At 49.6% G+C, this 18,132-nt stretch overlaps 1 protein-coding gene across 1 annotated transcript in view; it reads right to left on the reverse strand.

The window, feature by feature from the left end:
• The window catches only part of TP53I11 (tumor protein p53 inducible protein 11), a 25,556-nt gene extending 19,185 nt beyond the window's left edge, over positions 1-6,371 (reverse strand). Inside the window, exon 1 of the mRNA XM_065839444.2 lies at positions 6,213-6,371. The gene's annotated coding sequence lies outside the window, so the exon portion shown is untranslated. The remainder of the gene's footprint in view (positions 1-6,212) is intronic.
• Between the last annotated feature and the right edge of the window lie 11,761 nt (positions 6,372-18,132).

Here is an 18,132-nt window from a genome sequence, read left to right on the forward strand (position 1 = left end):
AAGCAAGATTGCTCTTTTTATGGCACAAAGGAGACAACGGGGTGTATGCCAGAGTGTTGCATCATAGTTTTGGTGATGGAGGATATTTGAGAAGAACTGAGAGGTCCCACAGTCGAGGAGCTCTCTCCCCATCTCATTTGGCACATGCAAGAGAAGCCTTCAGAAAGGATAAAGGTACTACTGACTAGTCCTTCTCCTTGCCAAATTATATATTGACTCCCTATCTTTGTTTAATTTCTCTACCTAAGGACAAGGAGGCAACAGGGACATCCAGGAAGCCAAGCAACAGCAGCATGAACACTGCCAGACGTCCCACCTCTACTCTCAAGGATTGTTTAAGGATCTTCCAGTGTTTCTACACTTTAAAGTCTCAGACACTTGCATACAACAAGCTACAGCAATAGCAGCATTATACAACAGAAGTATGTGTGTGTGCGTATATGCAGACGGTGCTTTGCTGTGTGTACATCCGTATATATACATCTCCACCAGCAAGGAGTTAGCACAGCCTCCTGCTTAGAAGAGCTCATGACACAGAAGTGTCAGGTTTAGTCAACACTTTCCCCATTACCTTACCCTTAACAGTGGCACTGGGGATTGCAGGCTGGTCTCTTCTATCCCATGTTCTCTGCAAGCACCAACGAAAGACACCCAGTTTGCACAGTGATATGGAGCAGAGAATACATTATCTGAAGGAGATAAGCTCAATTGCTTTATTATTTCTCCATCCATCAACTCTCAACCCATCCTACTTGTCCATAGATTTAAACAGTGGATGTTGACACAGCTCACAGGAGGGACTTGCTGAACTCATGATGTATGGCAGCTGGGCTTTTGCCAGCAGACAATGCAAGAACACATTCATATACCGCAGTGAGCAAACAGTTGCACTGGGCAGGGCAATGGGGGAGAAGGGTGGAAGGATGCACTATAGTTGCCTGCTGTTCACAAGTACCAGATTTGTGGCCAGCACTTCCAGAGACTCCACCAGCAATGCTGATATTAAAGGCAGCTAAATTTTACTCTCGCTTAGCATGAAAACAAACTGGGAATTTGCAGACAGATGGTCTAGATTCTTCAGTCCTGTTCAGAGGAGCCTTTCACTCATGGCAGATTTCCACTTTCTACAAAGCAATGTTTGGGTGCTCTCTATTGCTATTAAGCAGCTTCTACAGTAACTTTTTTTCCTAGGCCACAAAGAAAATGTTGGTGAAAAGCCAATACCACACAGCTCCTCTGGACTCTGTATTGCAGTTCTTGGGTTTTCCTCTCCTCTCTGCAAGGAGGCAGCTCGCATTTCTGCCTCCTTGGAATGCACTGAGCATTTACCCTCAATGACATTCCGGGCAGCTAAACTTAGATGTCCAACAGAAGGATTCAGAGGGACTCAAAATCATGAATCTTTAAGATACTTTGTTTCCTAAGAGAATAGCCTGCTTCCTGGAACTCCTTTCCCACTGGCAATATGATGCCCCCCTTTCCATAACACGTTCCTTGGGCTCCGTACAGCATGGCAGAGCACCCGCACCCAGGCTGTGCCCAAGCCATCGCCCAGGTATCTCCCACAGCTTTTGCAGTACGTGAGACCAGCAAGGTGGCTGCCTAGATGGGTTTATGTTGTGCACAGCAAGGGGCTTATGTCATCCATAGCAGGGCAGGGTGAGACAGCCAGGAAGCCTGAATTCAAGGAATCTTCATGGCCATATGGAAGAAGGGACAGGAAGCACAACATGCACAGGTTGACCTCAGGAAAGCTGTCTGCTCTTTGTCATGGCCATCTGCACCCACTGCAGGCCCAGCTGCGAGCCCAGAAAGAAACCTCAGTACCCAACAAGGGCTCAGCAGTGGGGTTCCCGAAATAACCTCTGTCAGCTGGAAAGGCTTCTCAAGCCTTTTCCACAACCACAAACAACTGGAGACCAGAGGTTTGTATTTCACTCATAAGATGGCACCACTACAAAAGAGCACTCCTGCTGCCGTCATGGGCTTCTGAATGAACGCATACTCAGGCACAAACATGGGCTGAGTCACCCACAGAGTTTCCTGAAGACTTGTGGGTTTTCTCTGTAGATCTCGTTTGGTTGCTGACATGGTCCCAAACTGTTTACTTTCTTAACCCCAGCAGGATACAGCTAAAAACAACGGGGCTGCAGGCCTTTGTCTGCTGTTCTGCCTGCACTTGCCTTCCTCCTGTCCCCTGGCCCTGGGCAGCTGAAATGCTGCCTGATTTTAATAAGAAAAGGAGGGATTTCTCTCCTGTAGGCAGCAGCAGGCAGCTGCAAAGGGAACTACATTATAATCTCCCTATAAAACACAGAGTCTCTTCAAACAAATAATTAGGTTGCCAGTGGACAGTGTTATCCAACACTTCTGTGTGCGCATCTCCTGCTATTTCAACTCATAGTGCTAATATCACTCCCCAGGAGACTGGGCTGTCAAATCACTGTTTATTTCCAAATGTTTTTCTCCCCATGCTCTCCTCAGCACCATTGATGTAACTTACCTTAATCCAAAGCCCTAACAAAAACTTCTAGGAAGCTCTGCAGCAACAGAGTCCGCTACCAGTCCCTCTGCTCAGACTCCTGATTTTGGCCCCATGGGTTCAGAAAGTGAGAACACAATTTGCAACCACTTGCATCAACAGAAGCCTCATGTTTAGTGCTAAACCCGGCTATAATTGTACTGACAATTTGGTGACAGATCTCTCCTCCCCTGCAAACACAGCAATGGTCAATATAAATCTGGATTAGAGCTTTCTTACAGACTCTGTTAGTGGCTTTAGACATCCCCTTGGGTCTTTGGCTTTGTCTTGTAAGATGAGCTGTGTAAAGCACAGTTCATGGGTCCAACCAAGGTCTAGTATAGATGAGTCAGGTACAGCATAAGCAAGGATTTCCCCATCAAAACCAATGCACAAATATGCTCAATAAATTCCTATTTTGCACACAGGGGGATAGAGACATTTACAGATTTAACTAACTGACACACAGCCTCCCTTACAAGATAAGGGTGAGAAATGTACCAACATCGTTAATCCAGAGGGAAAGTTTGCTGCTGGGGTTTTATCAGAGCCCTGAGCAGCAGAGCTGTGGGACTGGCATGGGCTCCTGCATGTTGGATCACCCAGCACAGACTCTGTGCATCTCCAAGTCATTTTCTCCATCTGAGGGCAGTCACACTAACCAGCACCACAGATGGGTACTAAAACACACTGCAATCCATTAATCCTTGCAAGTGACACAGAGCTTCAGAAACAGAAGAAACTGAATAAAGCCAGAGAGTAATTTATCATTTCGCTTCATATCTGAATCACCAGGCTGTCTTTGATTGTAGCTGGATTTGTCTTTGAGAACATATTTTAGCATCTTGAGCAAAAACTCTTCACTTCAAACATTGAGGGACCTCGTGCTAGCCTGCAACCTCCAGAATATAATCAAACTCATATTTTCCAAGAGAAGGAAGGAAGCAACATGAACCAGGAACACCTGGTCACATCTTAAGTGTTGTTTTTCCTGGTCTGGAGAAAGACCCAATGTATCTGGGGCCAGCATTCGATCTTTCCTCCCAAGACTTGTTTTCACATTCCTACGTCAAAAATACAAAACCCAGAAAATCTACTTTCTATAAATAATGTCCCAATAGTGCCAAGGTCACCAAGCCTTTCCTGCTGGCACCAGGCCAGAAAAAGAACATAAACAATCTCAACATCTTTCTTATGCATGTGTGCTTCTCTTTTTTTTTTTTATTTTTTTCCTGCGCCAGAGCAGAGCTTGAAACCAAAAAATGTAGCACTAGGAAGACAGACACCCCTACTTCATGGTCCTCTCTCACGTTTGCCAGCCCAGACGAGTCCCCAGCTCCACCCAGGTCAACATGCATGGCAGCCCATCCCACCTGCAGCAGAGGGAGATACTCGTCGTGTTGTATCAGTCCTCATTAAAAATGTGGGTACTTACTGGATGAGGACCAAACACACACATAGGAAGGTACAGATCATGATCCAAATAGCTCAAAGTGATGCTTGTAACCAGCATGTGGAATGACCCTTCCCAGTCTCAGCCCCTACTGTTAAACACTTTGACCTTCAGAGAGCTGCAGGACAAGCAAATGCCAGCTGCAGGTGTACTCTGGGCTTTTTGCACACTTCGGCACTTGATGCTCATTGAGTACAAGAGAAAAACATTTCCCTTCGGATCAGGCCTCAGCCTCCACACAGCTCCAAATGGACAGCAAACTTCAAGGCAGAGCATCTCTGTGATTTATGCTCCTGCAGATCAATGGAGATGCTCTTCTGCCTGTATCTCTCTAAAACAAATCCCTGCTAAAGACCTGCCAGCAGAAGGGATAAATTTCCCTTGAGACTATACAGCAGACATCATCTCTTCAGCCTCCTGATTGGGACAAACCACGTACCCAGACAAAAGCTCCCTTGATCTTGCTCTGCACAGCAGACAAAGAACAAAAACACACGGACATATTTGAAAGCAACCAAGTCCCACATTTCCCAGCTGCCACCAGTACATAGCCCCTCTCCGCTGAGGGCAACAGGACACTGCAGGTTCATGGTATCCCCCACAAACCACTGTGCACTCATCGGGTGTATTTATTCAACCTATCTGAGATATAGTTAGGGCTAGTTGAACCACCTTTCTGCTGAGTCTCAGGATCTTGTTTGGCTTTTGCCAGAACCTTTTCAAGAAAACTTCCTCCCAAGGGTGCTCCTCTGCCTAAAGCATAACTACTGTTTATTTGTTTAAAAAACACTTTCCTCATCCACAGGCTCCAAACGTCATTATTCAGCAGACTCTGCTTTAGTGCAGACAGAGTTACTGAGCAAGTTATTTATGCCAAGTCCAGAATAACCAGTGTTCTTGCATAGTCTGTAGTTTCTCATGGCTTAGCTGTACTGGTGGTAGCCCTAATGTCAACAAGGCTTTGGTTGCTGCTGCTGTTTATACCTCCCAGGCTCTGTGGACAGGGGAGATGGATTAAATGGTACTATTTAACCAGCTGCAGCTCAAGCTTTATTGGTCCTGTCTCTTGGGCAGCTGCAGGAGGGACAAGGCCATTGCTCAGGTAAGATTTGGTGGGCTCCAACTCCAGGCAGTGCTGGGGCAGGGCAAGGAGCAGGGACTGAATGAGGTGCTGCTCCTTCCTCAGCCCAGTTTGCTCAGTCAGAGCAGTCCTCACCTGGAAAGCTTAAAAGCTGTTGCTGTTCTAGACCGAGTAGTGCACCTGCTCAGCTGGGACAGCCAGGCCCCACAGGTGACATGGCAGACATTCCAGCGTGCAGGGCCATGTAAGTGCCCAGGCAGGGATGCAGAGCCTGCTGAGAGCTGCCTCACCTCACCTTCCCCCTCCTGTGACAGCAGGAGCTTTGTCCCATCTCCTCTCCCTGGCTCTCTCCTGCAGCACAGCTCTCTCACTCCATCACTCTCACTCCATCCCCAGGCCAAGTACCACATTGTCCCCCACAGCCAAGCCCCCCCTGCAGCCAGGGCTCCCCAGCACAATTACAGAGCTGCACCCCATGGCAGCGCTGCCATGCCAGCCTCCAACGTCCCAGCCGCAGCACAGCACAGCTGTCAAAGCTGATCTCCCAGCCCATATAGTGGGCAGCACACAGCCTCCCCTTTCAGGCACCTGAAGCACCCATTTGGGGTCCGTGATACTCCCCTGACTCTTCCTGAGGAAAAGGTAGGGCACTTTCAGGAAAGAAGATACACAGGATCCCAGCCTTTGAGTGGAGTGACAGCCAGGAGAAAGCCCTCTCCACAAAGCTCTCAGCCAAGAGACCCACTTGTACATCACCTCGCAGAATGGTTTGGCTGCTGTGCCACCCATGCCTTCGGGTCACCCACCACTCTCTCACCAGGTGCAGCACTCCACCACCTCCTCCTCCACCCATCCCACCCGGACCACACAAGGCCAGGACAGAGACTGTCCCACTGCAGCCATGCGCAGACAGCACAAGGGCTGCTCCCTCTCCTGCTGCCCCTGTCAGTCCGTCCGTACATTCATCTATCCAGCCCTTCCTCCTCCGCCCGCGCTGATTCCGGGGAGCCCTCTCGGAGGGGACGCCCAGCAGCGGGGGCCGGACAGCGGCTGCCAGCAGCGGGCTCCACGCTCCCGATCTCTCCGACGCGGGTCCTCGAGTCCCCGGGGAACAGCAGAGAAAGCCCGCGGCGCGGAGAGACGCGCACGGTACTCACCGCCCTAGCGCACGTCCCGGCGGGGGGGGGCTGCGGTCCCGAGTGCTCTGCGCGACTGCCCCATGGGCAAAGCAATCCGGGGGCGGCCGTCCGCCACCGCACAGCCCGCAGGCGGCCAGACTGAGCCCGGTTCTGCACGGCGCCGCCTTTACGCGCCCGCCCGCCCCGCCCGGGCCGGCCCACCGCGGGCGGGACCCGCCACCGCCCGCCCGACGGGACGGCCCCGCCGCCCGCCCCGGTACCGGCACCGCGGACCCCCGCGACCGTCCACGTCGGAAGGCAGAGGCTGCTCGCCCGGCCAGGACGGTGCGTCGGTTACATGCGGGTTACGCGTGGTTTCTGTGTGGCTTATACGCGGGTTAGGCGTGGGCTGCCCCCGGGCCACGCGTGACCGCGGCTTGGCGCCTGGGAACAAAGAGCAGCGTCCGAAGACCTGTTTCCTGGGAGGGAAAGAGAGGCGGGGGGGACCCATGAAAATAAATCAGTAACTGGGAGCAACAAAAGGCTCCTCGCCCCACCCATCGCTTTGGGAAGCTGCCAGAGGGATGTTTTATCTCTGCGTGTTTAAAAGGCGAGGGCGAAGTGAGCCCTGGCGGCAGGTTTGTCCCGGACCTTCTCTACGCTGCAAATGGGGGCTCAGTCGTTCTGGTCCTGGGCGCGCGGTGTCGAGAACTGTGACACAATTCCCTGTAAAAGTCAAAAGAGAATAAAGGTGGGCGCAGGGGAACACACATTTTTTCCAAGTGAGTTCGTGCAGGGGAAGAGCCTGTTTCTGCATCTGCACAGAGAGCTGCAGGGCCAGGGCCTGTCCTGGGGAGAGGACATCACTAGGGCCCTCCGGAGAGTAAAAGGAGTATGCTGGCATTTTAATATTGCACTTAGCTTAGACCAGATGAGATTGTAATGAAAGAGAATGACATGGTAAACAGCAAATATCGGTGGCAATTAGCTCACAGAGGGGCAGCAGCTGAGCAGGGGATAGCTCTGTCTCTGCCCTGACGCCACTGCTTTTCTTTTCCAAGTGAGATTTCTGGCATGTTTGTTTGACCCAGCTCATGTCACTGATCGGTTTTAGAGGTTCAGAGGAGGACCACGCAAACAGGAGAAGGGTAATGCACCCGGGTAAGGAACAGGGAGAGGGAAGCAAAGGGAGACAAGATGGGGTGGCAAACTTTGAATTCTCTTTAACCCTAGGGACAAACCCTTATGGGGAGCTGCATCCTGAAATGTCTAGTGTGATGAGCTCATTGCAAACACAAGGGTGTCTTTTTAGAAACTAATGGCATGTCCACTGGGAACTGCGCTGAAATATCTCATTTCACAGAGGCCAAGTAATGAATCTTTGAGAAACAGAACATTTCTTCCGAGGGAATATCTGACATTTCAATAGCTGGTTTTGCTGCATAACAGAAAAAAAAAAAAAAGCTGAAGATTTTATATTTTTTTTTAAAAAATAAAAATTCCAAAACAAATCCAGTCCTGACTTGGAGATAGTGAAACATTTTACTATGATGAAGTTCAAAATTTTCAGTGTGATTGTGCCAGAACACGTAGAAGAGATGAAATGTTATACATATTCCATCTGGGCTTTGTGGCTTTGAAATATGATAATGTAATACAAAAGCACACAGAGCAAAATGAGAAGGCAAAGCTGAAACAATCATGTTTTACATTATTGAGATGAAATAACTATGATATTGTCAAACAAGGAAAGTCAAAATATGTCATGCTGGCTTTTTTGAAGAGAAATTTGCATTCAAGGAGATCTCTCAAAATTGCTTCAAAAAAGTAACGAATAGACGGTTTTCCAAGGATAGCTCAGGCTGCTGCATTCAGCAAGAGTTTCAGAACTAATAAATGTCATTTTTCAGAAGTGATTCAAACATTTGTGTCATCCGATGTCATGAGGGACTCTGGGGTTATTTCTGGCACATATAAACGTGCTTTTGAAAATGTCCTGAGACAAGATTTGAATTCATAAACTAGAGGCAGAGGCCTTCTGCAGCAAATGCTTTGTTTGAGACTGCCCAGATCTCCCACCCTTTTCCTTATTCACAGGCCTGGGAAGAGCCATTGTCCTCCCTGCTGAGTATTTCAATGGCAGGATAACCCCCGCACTCAGCTCTGCCCCTCTCCCCTCTGTCTTTGATGCAGGAGAGACCATCACAGCATTAGCATTGGTCTGTGTGACCGCGGTTTGTTTAAGTCACCTCAGGATTTCATAGGGATTTCATATGCATTTCTCTTTGGCTTCCCAAGCAACAGGCGAGTGGATGCAGGCAGCATCGCTCAGGTGACCCCTTGCAGGCAGGCGTGGGGTGTGACAGCTCGCAGAGCCACCAGCTGCCCTCTGCAGCAGGAGGCACTTGTGAAGAGACTTACAAAAGGCAGCAGCTGGTCTGCGGGAAGCTTTTGCCTGTGCAGCACTGGAATCTTACACGGATCCAAACAATCATCAGTTTCCTTCACAGCAGCTTGAGTACGTGTGTGATCAAACCTTCGCTGCAGTATCTCTAGCAGGTGCCGGTGACTCAGGGCTAAACGTTGTTGTGCAGTGTTGTACCACAGGCCTGAGGAAATCAAACAGTTCAGAGTCACTAGCTCACTGAGCTTTGGCTGAGCCACTTAGTCAGGCGGTGGAGAAGGAAGGATGAAGAGCAAACTCCAAGCTGTGGAGGAACACCAGGAGGGAGGAGGTGCGAACGAGGGCAGGGAGCAGGGAGAGGGCTGCACTTGCCACTGGCACCCACAAGAGCTGGCTGGAGTCTGGTGCTGGGACGAGATGCAAAATGGAAAGGAAAAAATGGTGAACTATCCCTAAGGTATGTCCTGCACTTGGGGGACAGTCTGTGGAGAGAGGCAGTGACTCACAGAGAGCGGGACACAGAGGGATGGGGGCTCTGAGGGGCCCTGGCAGCAGTGAAGAAGGGTGAGAGCGGCCCAAGGTGCCTCTCGAGCTGCACTCATGAATATCTGTCAGAGGAGCATCAGCAAGGGAGAAAGGTCTTGCAGCCTCCCTGCCTTGCAGGGAAGAAAGCCTTTTGTGTAACGTGTGGAGCCCTAGATCAAAGGCAGAGTGCTGTTTGTGCATTCTCGGGCTGGAGAAACACCAGCCTGCCTTCTGCATCTCCAAATAGGACAGCCTGTTAAACATGATACCTCTGAAATGTGCTAAGGCAGATACATCAGTAGGATGTGTTATATGCAGTGTTGAACACATTAAAATACATGCTGGGAGGAAGCAGCGTGGGAACCTACAGCCTGTTAGACTGTGTGTGGAGCAAGCCCACGGTGCTGACAGGGAGGATTTGGCTGTTTCCCTGGGGAATGCTGAGTCTTCATTTCTCCCCATGGGCAGCTGGAAACATCGAGAGGGCAGTTGAAGCCCATGAGCAGCACTGCCTTTCTGCTCTGCCCTGGGCGGCTGACCCCATGTGTCACCTACTCGCCAAGAACCACGTCTGGTAATACTTGTGAGGTGTGAGTGGATGCACCCTGCTTGTGGGAAACCAGGGGGAACGTATGGAGAGCTCTGCAATATAGAGAGAGTAGGGTGCTGTGAGCGGCCAGAGCTGGCAGCGAGATGTGCTCCTTCGTCAGATGTCCCCTCCTGGGCTCAGGAGGGGACATGGGCTCCGTACCCAAGGGGCTGGAGTCTGCAGCCATCCTCAGGTGAGTCCTCCATGTATTCAGCACCCAGTGGGTGCAGATACTTTATTTAGTTAATGTTAGTGAGAGACAGGTGGAAGAATAAAATTGTTTTGTGCAAGGGGCTTGGGGAGGGCAGCATGTCCTCCTCAGCCTGGGGAAGCGAGGCGGATAGCTTCCATGCAGCCGGCAGCTATTTGCAACAGCAAAGCAGAGGAAATAATCAATACTCTGTAGATAAGGCTGGGGTTTTTTTTATCAACATCTCTCAGAGCTCTGGCCATCTGTCCCCTTGTGTCCCCAGGGTGTGACCCCAGTCCCTGCAGATCCTGTAAGAAAACGCATGCTGTTTGGGCTGAGATCGCTCCTTATCATTTGACCTCATTTTGCCACCAGGATGGGACTGGAAGGTGAAGATGGTGATGGGGACACTGTCTTCACCAGGAAAAAGACTCAAACTGCTTTAACAGCAACGTAGCCCTTTTGTCTGGGAAGAGAAGCACAGAGATTTGGGGTGGTGTCTGTGTCCCCAGGCTGCTCTCTTTCCAGAATGCTGGACAGACGTTGCAGGAAAAAAAGCTGTTCAGAAAATTGTGTTTTCTGATCTGTGAAAAACCATGAGGCCTAGAAACAGGAAAAAGTAGGTTCCAGATTGGCATGAACTTTTTCTTTCAAGGAAATCTCAAAAACTGTTGTTTTGGGTCAAGGCATTTTGATTGTTTATGCAGATCTCTGTCTTTTAAGTAATTTTGTGTATCACCTATCATGCAGAGAAACAAAGTGCCATTGGAATAAAAATTTTAAAACAATTTCTTAAAATTTTACCTGAAATGGCATAAGACATTCTCAATGTTTTTGCCAAGATGGCATTTTTAGGAGGAAAACAAAACAAAAACCCACAAAAAATGAAAGTCAACCAGCTATTCCCAGAACGTCATCTGAAGGAGTGAGGAGGTGTCTGTCTGCCCTCGAATATCACTGAAAGGGACCCCAGCACCTGCACGAGGTTCTTGCAGGAGCTTTGATGTCTCAGCAGGATGGGCATAAACTCCATCCACTGTAAAAGAAGGTCACATCAAGGCAGAGCAATAACTTTTTTCCCTCTTTTCCTGCCCCCTTAACAGCATCCCACACACTTCTGGATTGCCACCCTTGTTTTCAAAATTCCGCAATGCTTTTTTGCTGTTGCTTTTCCCTCTGCCTACACACCCCTTCAGCTCTGACCCCCTCTGAGCATCCATGAGTGTCCTCTTTTCAGTCCTTTTATGTTCTGTATCTGAGATTGTCTTGTTGTCCCTGTAGCATGTTGAGATACTTGCTGACTTCAATTTTCACCCTTTATATTGTCATTTTCTCACAGCTATAGTGTCTCCTTTGAAAGATTCTACAGCAAATGCACTGAGTGGTACATCTGGAAGGTGTAAAATCAGATGAGATGATTAGACTACCTAGTCCAAACTCCTCTATCCCTCACAGCTTCTTGAATTTCATCCAATCAGAGCTGTACCAAGTGTGACAACCTTTGCTTCTCCTTGGTTGCAGCACGCTTTCTGGGACGGTAGTCCAGGACTAGCCTTTACCATAAAGCTGCTTTGCAGAAGTTACCTTTCTGAATGCTGAAGGCCTCCAGTCAACACATAGACAAACCAAAACCACTTTGGCCCTGTGTTTCAACCTCACCTTCCCCCCCACAGCCTTCTACAAGGCAGGTGGGTGGTAGGGGCAAAAGCCGTCCCATTGTGCACATGCTATAGACAGCAGCTTGAAACCATCAGCAAATCTGCAGAGTGGGCACAACCTCCCTCTAAGTATGAAAACCTGGTGGGATGGGCCATCAAGTGCCTCTCCCATTCCAGAAATGAGTTGTGATGGTTAATCAACTTCATAGAAAAATGCGTCTAATTTCCCACTGGAGTTTGCTTGGGGTCCTTCTAGGGACACTAGCGGATGCTGTGACCTGCTCTACTGGCTTAAAGGACATTGCATGTCTTGAAGCAAGGGACGACATGCTCTTCACAACAGTGTTGGATTTGCAGTGGTGGAGTGAATCAATGGAGCAGTTGTGTTGGATGAAGTATAATTTGAAGCTGTACTACCTCAAAGTTTCTCCACATGTGTTTTCTTCCTTCTGGACATTTGTTTTTGCAACAGGCAAGTCTCTTCCTTAATTCCAGGAGTAGCACCTTTGTGGTTTCTGTATCTAAAGGTCCCACATTCCGTCTTCACAGGGGCCTGCTCTGAGGGCATAAGAACATTACATCTCCTGCCAATAAATGAGACACCACAGAGTCATCTCCTGAATCACATTTTGCCCAGGATAAGTTGTCTCCCAAGCCCTTCTTGTGCTCAGCAAACACTGAGAAACCCCTCTCCCCACAAGGAACATGAACGAGCCGTGTATAGAATATCAGGCAACTGTACATCTGAATAGAAAGTTATTTCCTGAGGGTTGATGTGAAGGGGTTTCGTTAGAAGGAGATATGTTGTTGAATTAGTCAGACCCAAAGGAATCTCAAGGCCACTTTGAGAAGCTGAGAACAGAATCAGCTGTGAGAAAGAGGGGCGTTTCTTCATTAACAGGGCCTCAGCATGGCGTGAGTCATTGGACCTATCATCGGTGGGGCTCCAGCGTGTGGACTGCCCGTGATACTCATTTAGTGAATCCATGCTTGGAGTGTGGATTCGTGATTAGAGAATAGTTGCATATATAAGGAGACTTGTTTCTGTAATAAATGGCTTTTGCGTGATTCCCATTGAATCGGAGTGCTGAGTCCTTTATCGTTCCAACAGGTTGACTGTCAAAGTGCGGCGATGTTACCAGATATTACCAGCAGATATTACCTCAGTGGAGTCCGTTGCCTGATGGCATTCCCAGGTGCTGTGCCAGTGACAGCAGCATGGTGCTTATAGCTGGCATTAGTTTTCTACATGACTGTCACTTATAAATAGTCTATGATCATACCTTGCACTGTGTTTCTGCTTCCTTGCAGTTGTGGGCAGGGTGGGCAGCATGGCGAGTGGGATGTGCTGTGGGGGCCACAGCTCCTACCCCTGTGGTTCCCACAGCCCCAGGGCCCTGCAGCCGTGGTTCTCCCTCCCACCATTGCAGGCCTGGTCCTCACCCACTGCTGGAAACCAGGATGGCTTTAACCCTGAGATTGCTGCCCCTGTGAAACAGGAGAGAAGGCAGGGGCCATCCTCTCTCCCTGGCAGCAGGGAGAGGTGGGAGCAGCATCCAGGAGAGGCCACCACAGCCCCTCTAACAGCTTCCTCACCTTCTGTGGCATTTGCTGGGGAAAGTGAAGCCAATGGAGAGCTGCCTGCAGGAAAAAGGCTGCCTGTGCTTTGATTTATAGGTACAGGCAGGGGCAGGCAACCCAGACAGGCTGCCCGTCCTCTGGTACTCAAGAGGAGCACATCTCATGCTCCAGTGAGGGAGTCTCCCAGCCAAAACCAGGAGGGGCACAGCACTGGGAAAGGGAAAAGGGCTATGGAGGGGGGTGTTGCAAAGGTGACAGAACTAATGGGGCAAGCTGGGATTTCCCCTAAACCATAGGCGCCAGGCTGGTGTTGGTAATGCTCTCACCCATCTGGAAGGCTGTGAATGATGCTGAGAGGCTGCAACAATGAGAGCTATAGAAGCAAATGAATAACATATAGAAACAGGCACAGAGCTCACTCCTAGCCTTGTCCTCTTTGATTGGAGTTGAAAAATTGATGAATAAGACACGCTTAGAGCTGTCACTTCCAAGGACAGTTGTGCTGGGCACTCCAGTCATGACTGCCGCATCCTCCCATGTCGTGGTTGAGACAGACAAACAACATAGACCAAGTTCTTCCAGGATGAACGCAGTAGATGTCATTTATTGCCACAAGTGCATTTTTATACAATTTTTCCAATTCATGTGTCTCTTCACTATTGGTTACAAGTTACAGCAGTAACATCTCATTGGCTAGTTTTGCTATCATTAATGTTACTCTTCTACTCCCTTCTCTCTCACAGGTACACCTTAATATCTCCAGATACTCCTTTACTCCTATCTTTCTCATGGGTAGGCCTTAATATCTTCAAGGCTAATTTCTGTTCACATGCCCTCCGTCAGGGAATCCATGGACCCACTGTAGTCCCCCACACTCCCGCTGCAGATCAGCCGTGCTGCCACCCCAGTGAAAACAGGAGTGAGGGTCTTCCCTGTCTGCCCTGACCCCCCCATCTGCCTCCCAGCCTTCTGCTGCTGGGGTTTTCTGGAGGGGAGGGAAGCTCAGTTCAGCAAAGTGCCAGTTCAGGTGCCAGTTCAGCAAAGACATTTCCAAACTGCAGTGATAGGAAGGTGCTGCTGGGCTGCTGGCAGCCACCTGTCCAACCTGCAGCCCACACCAGCCCCGCTGCTGCCCACACCTACATGCTGCACACCCTAGCAGCCTGTTCCCTCGATGCTCATATACTGCCTCTCCTTTTTCTATGTTAAAGAAAGCAAATTTAGCTAGCAATCACAAAGTGCTTTGAGAAGGATAGGTAAGTGAGCAATGCCAGATGTTGGGGTAGGAACCACAGTGGTTTTACACTGACAAATATGAGACTGTGTGAGCTTTTCCCTTCTGTCTCCCTGGTTTTGGTTGGTTGTTGCTCTTCTTTCCTCACCTTGTAGGCTGAGATTTCCTTAGCTTAATCTCCAACAGAAAGTAAGGTGCTTCTCTTTTGTGTTAATTGATTTCCTCTGACGAAGGTTCAGGTCAAAAGGACGGCACAAAATGGAAGAAAGAAAAGAGATGACTTCTCCCTTCTGAAAATGTTGCTGGCTGTCTCCTTTTGCAAAGTAGAGAGGTGAGATGCTGTCAGGGCTCCTCATCAGCCAGGTTGGTGGCTGGCGTGTACCTGGTACATACACCTTGTACATACACCTGTGTTCCCCACAGCCTGAACTGCAAGGTAAAGACTTCAGAACTTTTTGCTACAAGGCTGAGAATGAAAGGTTGCAAGAAAACCAAACCAATTGCTGCTGCAGATCACAGGCATCCTAACAAGGTGACACTCTTTCCCCAGGGTACATTGCCTAAAATGCACGCACTGTACACCAGCTCGTGCCCTGATGACCCATTCATCATCAGGTAACCCCATTACATCCTCCCGGTAATTCTGGATGGCTCCTTTCTGGTTCAGCTCCCAGATACACTGTTTTCGTATTGATGCTTTTGTTAAAAAGCAAGGGCATCCGCAGTATCCAGACCAAGTGTGTGTCTCATCTCCGAATCACCCTGGGATGCTGATAACTGAGGAAGGGACTTTGTACCTCTTGCTGGGGCTGACAAGGACAGAGGGAGAAACCTGTGTGCACGGGAGGGGGATCTGCTTGAACCATGGCTCACTGGTCAGAGAAGCTGTGATCTCCAAGGTGGTCTCCAAAAGAGGAAGGTGGCAAATCACCGTGGCTGAGGCTTGCAGCAGGATTTCTCCCTGCAACCTTAAATGCCTGCGTGCAGCATTTAAAGTGCTGCCCGCTGTTCTCTGCATGCCTGACAAGGTCTTTGTAATTAATTTATATGAAATGCACAGTCAACCGTACTTACACAGCATACTACATATTAAATTTAACATCAAAGAGCAATGGTGAACAATTCTTGGCATATATAGGCCACCTAGTTTCACATTTCAGCTATTGCTGTAGTTAACTGCTTCAACTTCTGGACTAAGCTGGGCAGCTGCCAACAACTGGAAGGCTCCACCAGGGCAGGAACACCATCCACCACAAACGTCTTTACTTGTATAGTGCTTTCAGAGCCACGACCGAGCAGGCCAAGTCCTTTCATATTCAAAGCATGACCATGGAGGTGAATATTCAAAGCGTGACCCTCACTAGAGCTGGGACAGCTGGTTTGCTGCAGCTGTAGCTTCTTTGGTCAACAGCCGGGCCCTTCTCAGAGGTGCTTGTTTTGCTGGTTGTGATCTCCAACACAGCAGGGCTGCTGCTGAGAAAAGTGGCTCTTGTGCTGTGGTGTTTTTTTGGTTGTTCACACATCGCAATCTGCCTCTTGTTGCTCCTGAGTTGCATGTCAGTGCAGTCAAAGCGAGGCTTGCAGATCCTGGCCCAGAGCGTGCCCACCCTGTCTCTGTGGCTCAAAAGCTCAAATTCAGGGCTTTCTGTTGTTGACACTGAAGGCTTTGGTGGGTTCCCCTTCCAGTCCTCCTTGCAGCCTCTGACATGGTCACTACCCTGTCAGTGCTACCACAGCAGCATCTCAGAGGAGCAGCCCCCGACAGAGGTGGGGGTGCCTTCTTCAGCCAGTACCACCAATGTGCACCTCTCAGGAAACACAGCCCATGAGCAGAGCTGCTCGTGGCCCATGGCTGTTTGTTTTGGGCTGCCTAGCTCCCCTGCCCCAGGGCCCCACCGCCACCACCCCCACAAGAAATTGGTCACACTCCCAGGTGAAACTGGGATGCACACATACACCAGCAGCAGTTTTCCTCCTGATGGTAACTGTTTATTAGACAGAAACACAGAAAAAATTCATAAACAGTAGACAAAACTCAGGCTTCTTCGGCAACTGCTCAGTGGGAAAGGAACCAATTTTACTCACTGGGAGCCAAGATTCACATAAAAAAATAAATTACCATTCAACATCCCTTGGTGGCTGGGGGGGCACTGGAGCACCTTCTCTCAAGTAAAACGGTGCTTGTGAGGAACAGACTGCAACAGGCTGTCCTGCGGCTGGGCATGGTATTGGTAGGAAAGAAACTTTCAGGGAAAACACCAGGAAATACCCTGGCCATGCTCTCCTGGCTATGCCTCTGCACCATGCCATGCCCTGGAGCAGCGAGGAGCTGCAGATGCCTGTGGGACCCTCCCCAGGAGGAGTCTCTGACACTGGAGGAACCAAAAGGAGGAAAAAGCACTTTACAAAGGAACTGGAAGTTTTCTGGGAGGTGGCTGCTCAGCAGAGCCCAGGGCTGGTCTCATGCAGCACCAACCTGACAGCCTGCTGTGTGCTGGGTACACGATGGGGACACCAAGTGATGGTGCTCCAGCAGCACCTTGTGAGGGAGAGCTGTAACCTGCTGCCCACAGCCAGGTGTCATGATTTGCAGGGTCCCGTGCCTCTGCTTTGCACCAGGCTGAGGTCAGGCAGTGCTGGCTGATGCTTGCCAGCTCCCTCCTTCCCTGCTGACTGGGAGTGTCTGACAGTTCAGCAGCAAATATTGTAGCTGTAGCATTTGCTTAGCACATGGTATTCACCAAAATAAGGGTGGGTAAATGGTATGAGCTTAGTCAGTGTAAGCAAGGGAAAGGGGAAAAGAGAGACAAAATGTTTATGCAGGTTTTCTGTGGTGACAGCAGGGTAAAGCCAAATTCCTCAGCCCTTGGGGTTGGCATTGGTTGTGAGGTCAGATCTGATCTCCACACCAAAGGGGTGCTCAGTCACTTGCTCCTTCTTCAGTCACTTCTGCCTCTTGCACTGCCAGCCTGGAGGGCCCCTTGTTTTTTCTATCACCAGAAGGTAGCTGCTGGCCTCCCACCCACCCTGGCTGTGGGACATCCTGTCTGACCTGTTGGACATTGTCGCATTTAGCCAAGAGCACTTGGCAGCTGATGGCTGGATCCTAAGGACGCCTTTTCCTTGGAGAGCAGGGCCTTGATGACCATCTAGAGGTATGGAAATGTTCCACTGCCTGCTAGCTATATAAATATAAACATAATGCCTGGCACCTTACATATATACTTTTAATGCCATGAATGCCTTTGCCAAGTGCCCTATTTTCCAGCATGCTGAGTTCTGTTCTCAGGATATTTTGCCAATCTACTAAACACATTTTCAGTCCCATTAGGGTAAACAGAAGGCTTCCTGCATCTGGCCTCTTCCTGTGTCTGGGCACCCAGACAGCTGCCCTGGTGCCAAAAGTGGGGCCTGTTCCCGGTGTGGCCAGGGGTCCAGCCTCCTCTCAGGCAGCAAGAAGGAACAGCAGCACTTCTCAGAAGCACAGCTGGAGGGAAATGGACCCCTTAAAAGTGGGATTCAAAGTCAGGGATAGGTGTGGGGAGAAGCAGCTTGTGAAGGAGGAACAAGACTTAATGCTGGCAGGAAGCATCTGGCATGTTCTTCATTTTTAAGTGATGCAGCGCAGACTTTGTTTTGTCCCTGCCCATCCCTGTGTCCTCACTGCAGGGATGAGCAGACACCTCTGAAGTGGCACATGTAAACAGAAAGTGAAACAGTCCATTGTAGCTCTGGACAAATCCTCTCTGTGGTAAGAGCCAGTACAACACCTCTGAAA

This window comes from Patagioenas fasciata, chromosome 5 (assembly GCF_037038585.1).
Source record: "Patagioenas fasciata isolate bPatFas1 chromosome 5, bPatFas1.hap1, whole genome shotgun sequence".
NCBI lineage: Eukaryota > Metazoa > Chordata > Aves > Columbiformes > Columbidae > Patagioenas > Patagioenas fasciata.